At 45.1% G+C, this 10,197-nt stretch overlaps 1 protein-coding gene across 11 annotated transcripts in view; it reads left to right on the top strand.

Moving 5' to 3' along the window:
- The window catches only part of Shaker (potassium voltage-gated channel protein Shaker), a 225,530-nt gene that overhangs the window by 59,434 nt on the left and 155,899 nt on the right, over positions 1-10,197 (top strand). The window lies entirely within an intron of this gene.

The following is a 10,197-nucleotide window of genomic DNA, read 5'->3' as shown; positions in this document are numbered from 1 at the left end:
GGCTTGAAACACCCCCGAAAACCACTGATAAAAATCACTATTCAAAATTGCGCCCGAACTAAAGAGTTAAGTAACCCTTTGTGGACGAGGAAAGAATATTTAGAATATTAAAAATATTTTTCTGGGAGCAATTAAAACTCGTCTCCAAAGGGTTAATGCCATTGAAATTGCTGTGGATAATTTTGTAATAGTGTTCAAGCCCTGTTTTGTCCACCCACACCGTGTCCTGGCTGATCTAATCGCCGTTTGTCGCCAACGCTGTCGCAATTCTCACCTGTCGATCTTACAACGATCCGCCGATGGCTTGCCTGCGTTTTTGTCGTTTGTCTGTCTATTTGTCTGTTTGTCTGTCTGTTTGTGTGCAGCATCTGTGTGTACGTCGGTGTATGCTCCTTCCCCGTTCATTCTACACCGTAGAATCTACAGCGTCTACGATTTTAACCAGGACGATACTGTTGCTCAATAGAAACAGTACCAGGTGACTTTTGAGTAATCAGGTGGTTAAAACACGAAGAAGAGTTTATTGTATGTTTGTTACGCAGTCTTTTCTCGAGGAAAGACTGTCGAGCTTGTACCGCTTAACATGATTGTGTGTGTACTCAAAAGTTTTGGGTGGATATGCTAAAACGCTTTTACGTTTTCAGCTGTTGCGACATTTCGTCGGTGAGAGTTTATCGAAACTATTGTTTTCCTGTACCAGGAAATGTCGCAGCGAAACCTTTCCGAACAAATCTGTAAAAATCTGCTGACATACTTTCGCAGTTCAAGGCTGCGAAATTTGCTCAGGGGACTTCCGTCGGAGTTTCATGCTTACAATTACCGGTTTCTCGGACTGCGTCGCGATGGAACCATTCCAACAACTCTGTAAAGAGTCAAAATCCATTCGGTAGATATTTACATACGTTTTCCGCTGTACGATTACATTCAACCCCGATCAAAATGGCTATGAAATAAACGAACATCGGAGCGTTCCAAAAACGTAACCTCCCGCACTCCTCGTTGAAAATGAAAGAGCACACAGGCAAGTATAAAATGTACTTCAATATATCGAAAAAAATTGCGCTCTTCGTTCCGAAAATTTTGCTGAAAATATCCACACGGGTTCCGACAAAAAAAAAATCGCGGAACAGCTTGGAAAACCGAGCCCTCGTAAAAGCGAGTAAAGCTTTGTGCAACGATAACGTCATCGTTCGAAAGTGAAACGGTGAAATCGAATAGAGTGACTATGGGATTTCTATACACATATACCAGCTCCGTTGGAAGGATCAAGGGTGTCTCCGATTCAGCTTCGTTTCGGCAAATAAATCACACGGGACGTGTAAATTCGCGTGAACAGCCTATCGACAACAGCACGGTGTTCCTTGCATTATGTAAATTAGTTGGCGAAGATCGATAACGCCGTAACGCTATCATCGTTTGCAAACGCGAGCGCAAACAGGAACGGTGCGCTCGATCGTACGCGAGCCATACTCGATATCGCTTCTGCTGCAGCCTCTCGGCAAATAAAGTACAAATTCGCAATCTTGGTCGATTGTAATTTCCTGCGATTCGCTAACCTTGCCAATTCCAATCCAGCATTGAGCTCCCACACCGTGAACTTCCGCTCCGTGCAATTATTACACGAGCAAAGATCATCTCTTCATGTGGACAAGCAATATCTATGCGAACCGTAGCGATGGATCGATCGATCACGTTCCTCCGACGAAGTTAGGGTGCTCCCCAAAAATGCAATGATTCTATGGTGTAGTGCATGCGAAATTAGGGGGGGTTTAAGTCATCACATTTTTCAACAAATGCTGGGATACAGGGCGAGTCACCTAACGTTGTCACCTTAAATATCTTTGTTGTTTTTAAAAAATACGTCAAATGTCTGAAGGACAACGTTGAATGGTAAAATGGGGGGCTCATACGATACCAAAAATATTTTTTCATTTTTTTAAATGGAATGAGGTATTTTTTATGTCATAGATCGATAGAGTATCAAATTCTGAGTATAATAGTGTTGACCTTCATATGTCCTAAACCTAATAGTTAACGAGATAATATCCAAAGAAGAAAGAAAATTGTTTTGATAATATCTCGTGAACTATTAGGTTTAGGACGTATGAAGGAGTATTAGACTCAGAATTTGATACTCTATCGATCTATGGTATAAAAACAGGACATTGCATTAAAAAAAATTAAGGTGACCTTCATATCTCTAAAAACAATTACATAAAAACAAAAATGTTTTGGTATCGTATGAGTCCCATTTTGCCATTCAACTTTGTCCTTCAAACATTTGACGTATCTTGAAAAGCAACAAAGATATTTGAGGTGGCAACGTTAGGTGACTCACCCAGTATAAAATACCGCAGAATTTAGTACGATCTTAATTTATTTCTATCTGAAAAGGGGCTACTACCACGGGAAATAAGATTTTTATAATTATCGAATGTATATATAAGACGTTGTGAGAATGTGAAACTTAATTTCAGGCAGAAGGATATTCAGTTCTCAATTCTCCAAGCATGGGCGCCATAATCGCGGATTTTGCGCGATAATTGTATATGATTGTGCGAAAGGGTCTTAGGTTAGAAAGATCCAGGAATCGCGAGGAATGATCTTCTTCCTCGACTCGGCTCCCTCGACGGGTATTATTCCGGGCTGCGATATCTGGGAACCCACTGGAGCCCCTTCGTTCCCCGCTTTTCCCGATGCGTTAAGAAGGGGAATCCATTCGGGAAAGTTCCGCTAAGAGGCAGAATCCGTTCAATTTGCGTTCGCGAGCTTCTCCCAGCGGCGAAACGTTGGAAAACTCCCTGGGAGAAAGAAAGTCGAGAAGTTTTCAAGGAGAGAGGAATCGGAACTTATACGGCCTGTGATTTTTTTCCTCCTCTCTTACTCGTTGAAACACAGTCCCTGCACTGGGTTATGTAACCCCCGAAACGCTGTACCCGACCGCCATTTGTTCACGGAATCGGTTTTTAGGTCCATCCGGAATTTAGGTTTACCTCTTTGGCAGTAAATATGCGATTAAGATCATGAATTATTTGGACGTATAAAGGCCATTAATGGAACGGAATAGTACTTTCAATAATCACTGTACTGTAAAGACGAAATTAATAGACATTGCACAGTTTATGATACATATAAATGGGCTTAATAACCAAAAAACAAGAAAGTTCCTTGTATGACACGAATAAAAATCGAAAATGGTCTATTATCGAACGATCTACGCGTGGCAACAATCTGTAGCAACGTTTGTCGGGAAAATTTCTGCAGGGCGATCGATTCAACTATTTTCCGATAGCTCTGATAGAAGTCTGTTCCATCGAGAAACATTCGGAACCAGATTTGCGGGTCGAATGCGCGGTTAAACCATCGGAGCTCTTTCAACACGGCACGATAACAGATTCAGCGAGTTTGTAACGCGAGCTGGAAAGGGGTGAGTTATGGAAAATCCAGAAAGGTTAACACGAGTCGCAGGAAATCCCCGCAGGATTAATATCCGGGACAGTTTCGGATCGGTGGAGAGGGACAGCGGGAAGAACTATAGCAGAAAGATTCGAGCGTTTCGCGAAACGGAACTGGAATCGCGTAAACGTCCTGGCGAGAGGTTATTTGCTCGCAATGGACTTTCTCTCTGTCTCTGTCTCTGTCATTTGAAATTCAGATTAGACGAAGTTAAAGGACAGCGTCGCGGGACTCGCGGAACACAATTTACCCCCGAGTCTCCCTCTCTGTCTCTCTCTCTCTCTCTCTCTCTCTCTCTCTCTGTTATGTAACGCTGCTAATAATGCTATTAATAAGAACGATTAATGCGTCGCGTGCCGTTCGATATTGCTCGACGCTGGTATCGCGAGTAAACCTGTCGCGATAAATACTATAAGTAATTGACGGTCGAGACGTTGCATTGTGATTCAGCTATTTATTGCACCGTTGATATAAACGAACTACTGGGGAGGCACAAAAGAGAGACAAACAGTTGATGATCGTAATTGAAATCGTATGTACTTCGTAATCAGTCCCCATTCGTTAGGCGAGGTGGACACCACCGTTCGTGGCACCGATTAAACCGAACGCGCTATTTTCTTTCGGGTTTTATTTCCCCTTCGAATCCGGTCTCCCGTGAATAGTCTAGATCCGCGAATGGCCCACAAAAGCCGAAAATTCGTGTAACCCGGCGCCGATTAAATTTAACTTTCGCAGGGATGCCAATTAATCCCCGGGCGCATCGAAATTCATTCTACCGTTCGCGGGATTTAATCGAACCGGCGCGACGCCGACGTCGACGAACGAAATTACGCTTAAGCGGGCACAAATAAAGTCGATCGAACGGTGGGCCAATAAATGTCGCGAAGATCGTCCATTAAATCCGCGAACCGTTCGCAGAGTTTTCGCATAAATCACGTACTCGCACAGACACCTCCGCAACCAACCCCCTAACGTTCTCACAAGGAGGGGTCACACCTGTGTGGTCGCCGATTTTACTGAAAATTTTTGTGGCGACTCTGGAGACTTTTGCGAAGGCTCATTTTTTTTATGAAGATGTCATAGCAGTAATGGTGTAATCAAACGTAATAGATACGTAAAAAAATGGAATATTCCTGGGGAAAGGAAAGTTCGAATTTTTTCACTGAAATTCCAGGTAATCGAATTCATTTGTACAGCTCAGAAAATGTTGGTTCGCAACGCAGCACAGTGATCGAGAGTCCGCGCAGAGGAGAGGAAACGGAAACACGTTAAAACTGGTGAAAGCAGTCGAGGATCGAATCGTTTGGGTAAATGGTATCGATGCGCCGTTTTATGAATCAAATTCAAGCCCCTCCCCGCCGGCCCGCCTTGCCAATGGAAAAAATAATGACGCCAGGGGCCGGTGTTCATGTATATTTCATCGGCCATTGGAAACGGGAATAAAGCGGCGCGCGTTGCACCTGCACCCGCAATGGAATTCATATTAAAGTCCAGATCGGTTTCGTTGGCTCGCCGCGGCGAGAAACTTTTTAATAAAATCGCTCCGGTGCTCGTTGCACCGAGCGCTGGCTCGTCTAATTCGAAATGCTACCGGTTGTTTCTGTTGCGAATGAGAAAGTGCAACGATGAATCATAATGCGCATTGTCGGACCTCGTCACCGAGAATCCTACGAATTTTTTTCCATTCACTCCGATCTTGATGGACGTGCACGTTGTTCGCTCGTGTCTTTGTTCGGCAACGCGAGTTTCAATGAAAAAAAAACAATTTTCAGGGATTAATTAACTTTTCCGGGAATCCAATCGAAGATCCCGGATTCTGCGAGCGAACACCTTGCCCTCGCTGCCCGTTGTTTGTCCGCGTCATCGAGACTGTTAATATTTCCGTCTGTTTGCTCCGGATCCACAAATGAGCGCTCGGCTTTTTCGATCCGCGGCCCATCATCCACCCCCTCGAATTAAAACGCACCGACCCCCCCCCCGCAGCACTTCTCGCGTCCAGCGAGAACTTTCACCTCCTCCCCGTGGAAGTCAGGGGTTAATTTGTTTGCGAACCAACATTCCGCGCAAACAAACTTCCTCGGCTGGCTCTTTGACTTCCGTTGAAATCCACGGGAAATCGACTGGTTGCCCAGTTCTCGGCGATGAAACAACCTGATCGGAGCTTCTGGTGACTTTTGATCGCCCCGGTTGGTTAATACAGTTTCTCTGATCGATTGACATCGACGTTCGAGCCCTCGGGATCTAGAATGCGCAACTCAAAGCGAACCGGTCGTGCCTCACCCTCTTGTACAGTAAATAGTCGATCTAAGAAAATCGGAACTGTACGATCTAAGAAAAACTTCTTGAAGACACTTAATTGTTGCCGACGTAATTTGTATCTCCCTCTCTGCGAAACAAGCTAATGTCGAATTTCGACAATTCTCCAGTGAACTGGAGCTTCGATTTCCACCCTGTAAAATGAAGCATCATTCGAATATGATATAAATAATTTCTGTGACAGGGAAAAATTTCCAATAACAGTGGTCGCGATGTCTTTTCGTTTCGGATTACCGTGCAGCATGGAAAATCACATGACCGATCGCGGAAACACAACGCGGGCCGACGAACGGGGCTTTCCCCGTGTCCAGAGGCGTGCGTCACGATACGTAACATCCCACCCCCGCAGCCCTAATTGCACTCTCGCTGGTGGTATGCCGGATGAGTGTGCCGACTCGAGCGGAGCCGTTCACCATCCACGAATGATTCTATGAATTCCCATTAGACATGTTTGTCACGCGATCCTGCCACGCTAACGGCGTGTTCCGACTCGGTGTATTACCTGCGCGAATTATACCGGTTTCTAGCCTATTTTCCGCCCCGTTCTTGAGCCGGTTAGTCCTCCGCGATTATCTGGGCCTGATCCATCAAATTAGGCGAATTCTTTTACGAGCGATAAGACGAAGGAGGATTGGATACGAGATCGCGGTTATACAACGCTTTAGGAACCTGGAATTCCGACGTGCGCAAGCCACGGGCCTGTAATCGGCGATGACGTGGCCGGAACGCCGTAATATTCGTACCTCAGTCACGGTAACGGATGATCAAAGCCGTGATTAATTACTACAAATTGCGACTTGGCGTTCCCGCGCCAAGGAACCGTGCAAATCGAGCCCTACTCCGCGACCCGACTGAATGCAATCCTGGAAACGGAAAAAGCTTTTCACATTGTACCAAGCATTATCCAACCATCTTTCAAGTTGCCTTAGATCACGGGTGACGAATTTCGCCGCCGGGAGCCAAAGAACCCCCACCACCAGTGCGACGGCTCTCCCACTTCCGACCTACGCGTAGTGGAGTAGGGAGTGCTGGCGCGCGGAGTGGGGATCGCTGAACGTGATGACGTACTACCGAGTGTCACGCGGCGAGGTGTGACGGTTAATATAAAAATTATTTTTCCTCCTAGACGCACAGTTTTTTAAAAAATTTGTTTTTTAATATTGCATTGTCATCTAATTCTGAGCTATGTTTAAAGTTTCAAGTCTCTAGCTCATAGGGCAGTGATTTAAAATTTGATTGCAAGATTTGACGCATACAACAAGGACAACAACAACAACAACGACAACTCAGCAAGCTAACATAAGCGTGGTAAAAAATCAATAAAAAATTGTACTGTTCTTCCAAGATGCTACGTTTGGAAAGAAAGAGGTGGAAACTATTCCAGAAAAAAATGCAAAGCATCGTGTACGGTTGAATACGTGCGCACACCACTGTACCGTCTTAAAGTGCCACCCTGTATCGGAGGAAACGCCGTTCGCGAGAATTACTATCGGAAACAATGAGGAAATTTCGCGCAACAGCGGCGGACGATTCCGCGCAAAGATCCGAGAGAAATGCAGCGTGCACTGCAACGGGTGGCTCGGCAACAAAAGAACGAAACGATCGTTTGTCGCGCGGCTCGTTGCGCCTCGCAACAAAGAAAACGAAGATCGTATCGAGTCGGCCATTGAAATCGCTGCTGAACAGAACCGTATGAAATTTCGATCGAACGGCGGAATGGTGAGCCGCGCGAACACGCTCATTCCCGTTTCTGATTGCTTCTTGTTCGCACATAAATGACCCGATCCCGGCGAAATCATCGGGCACCGTTCTTTCAACACGTAAAACGAAACATCTATCCGTCAGAGAACCGATCGACCATTTCCCTGCCTATTCTTGCTCGGTTTCGCTGTTTGCGAACGTCGTACAAGACATTTTCAACGAAACAAATTTGTTTGCGATCCGAACCAACGTGAAATTGGAAATTGAAGAATTTGACAAATTCAAACGTCTATAGAGAATACAAAAAATTGTTTTCCTGGTTCAATCCACCGCGAATTTGAAGTTTGAAGTCTCCTTTCTGAAAATTGTACAATTTCGACCGATTCTATGAAACTTAGAAAATTTTCTTCTTGAGTTACGCCACCATGGATTTCAAGATTGTAGCCTCCCCTTTCTAACGAGATCGCGAAATTGGATCTACGAGTTTTCCCGACTGTGCTATCAAGAGTTAACGGCGGTAAAATGGCGCCACGACATTCGTACCGAAAGGAGAACAAAAGCGACGTTCCGCGCTCAATGCGATACTAAAAACGATAAAGAAAGATACGAATTATGTCCGCAGCAGCGAGATGTCTCCGGCAAGACCCACACTCCCGCGATTCTTATCCTTTTATTCAATTCCCAGCGACTCATACCCTTAAAACCGCGCGCGTGCACGTACCAGCTCTGAAAAGGGACAGCCTCGTTAAGATCCGCGTTTAAATGAAACCAATTAGAAAGAAGGCTCTGCGCGCGTTCTTTTTGCCCTCGAGTCTCGCATTCTAAACGAGTATGTTTCGAAGGGCTCGCGATAAAGTAGAGTCCCTCGTAGGGCGAAAGAATCGTTGACAGCGCACGCAGCGTGAATTTGATCGACCCAGTTCTCCTCCACGACGCTGTCACACGACAGCCTCCTCTCCCTCGGTTTTCAAATTAATGAAACGGGGACAGTTTGTTTGCGTTTGTTCGTTCGTCTGCGGTTCCGAGGATGCCGTCGACGTATTATGTCTACCAGTTATTACTAATTACAAGATAATTGCAACTCCGCGAGTTCGAATCGAGTTTCTCCGGCCGTGTTTCTGGATTCTGCGTGTGAACGCGGGGGATGGGATCGACGATGGCTGACGGCTGCTGACGGCGCGCTGACAATCAGCCCACGGTGTGTACACAACGCTAAAAACCACCCGCGGAATAATTACCTGTGAACTAATTCGATTTCCCGAGGAAGTCGACACTGTCCCGCTCGCTTCACGCGTTGTTCAAACATACTTAAAAGGTCACATGGCTGTCAAAATGTATATCGTTGTATTCGGGAGAGTCTGCGGAATTTTTTCGTGCACGAAACATTTGTGTAGCTTCCACTGTAGCAAGAAATTGTTGAAAATTCATATATAATAAAAATGCATTCGAGAGAGTCTACAGAATGCTTGCAGAAATCGTCCGTTGTTGCTGCCGAGGAGGAAAAAATTGTTGGAGCTGGAGGCTCTTTCTTCAGAATTAATTTCCTAGCAAGCCCCAACAGCCGCTACGAGGAAGTTCTTGCAATGTCTACAAGAAGCACTTATTGATTATCGGAGGGCAAACAGAAAGGTTGAAATTTGTTGGACTGGGTAATGGGAACGGTATCCGGATAGGCGTCGACCGCCATACTTGTCTGCAACACGTGCAGCCGGACGTGACAAATTCCAGCACGCGTTGGACCCTGCTATCCGGTCCGATATTTCACCCTACTCTGATCGTATGCCAAGAACAGGCCGGCGAACGGCCGCAAAACAATGCTATTGTCCCAAGGAAACGAACTGTGTTTCGTTCGGACAAATGGTGGCTGCCCGTACGTAGGAGCCACTTCATTGATGGCCTACGCCAATCGAACGGCCGCCTGTCGTGACGTCAATTCATTGATAGCAGCACAGAAGGGCGAAGTCCCAAAAAACATTTATTTATAACCAGCAGGTTCATTACACAGTTCTATATTCCTTTAAAATCGTAGTTGTCTTGAGACTTTTGTGAGGCTGCTACAGAGTTAACAAATTTTTTCTCTGATTCTAACTGCCATGAGTTTGAAGATTAAAGTCTCCCCTTTACAATGAATCTTTAAATTGTGCTCTGCGATTTTTCGTTATGGTCATATAGCACTTTGAATGGGGTTGTTAAAGTTACAATGAGGCTTCAAACTTTTTATAGAAAATTTGACAAATTCAAATATCTGTAGGGAACCTAAAAATTTTTTCTCTGGTTCTGACTGCCATGAGTTTGAAGATTAAAGTCTCCCCTTCACAGTGAAACTTTAAATTTTGCGCTGCGATTTTTTCTTACGATTATATAGCACTTTGAATGGGGTTCTTAAAGTTACAACGAGGCTTCGAACTTTTCATAGAAAAGTTGACAAATTCAAATATCTGTAGGGAACCTAAAAATTTCTTCTCTGGTTCTAACTGCCATGAGTTTAAAGATTGAAGTCTCCCCTTCACAGTGAATCTTGAAATTTTGCTCTGCGATTTTTCGTTATGATTCTATGGCACTATGAGCGACGAGGTAGCGTTGGAACAATAAAAGAAGAGATTCGATGACGGACGGAAGCGCGAGATCGCAGGTCACGGTACAGGGCAGACAATAACCATCTTGAGCATGGTCGCACACTGACGCCCGTCCAGTCACGGATCATTGTCCCGATCAAAGGACCGG

This window comes from Lasioglossum baleicum, chromosome 9, assembly GCF_051020765.1.
Source record: "Lasioglossum baleicum chromosome 9, iyLasBale1, whole genome shotgun sequence".
In the NCBI taxonomy this organism is placed as follows: domain Eukaryota; kingdom Metazoa; phylum Arthropoda; class Insecta; order Hymenoptera; family Halictidae; genus Lasioglossum; species Lasioglossum baleicum.
Note: the sequence above shows the minus strand (reverse complement) of the source record. Positions and strands in the feature narration are given on the sequence as shown.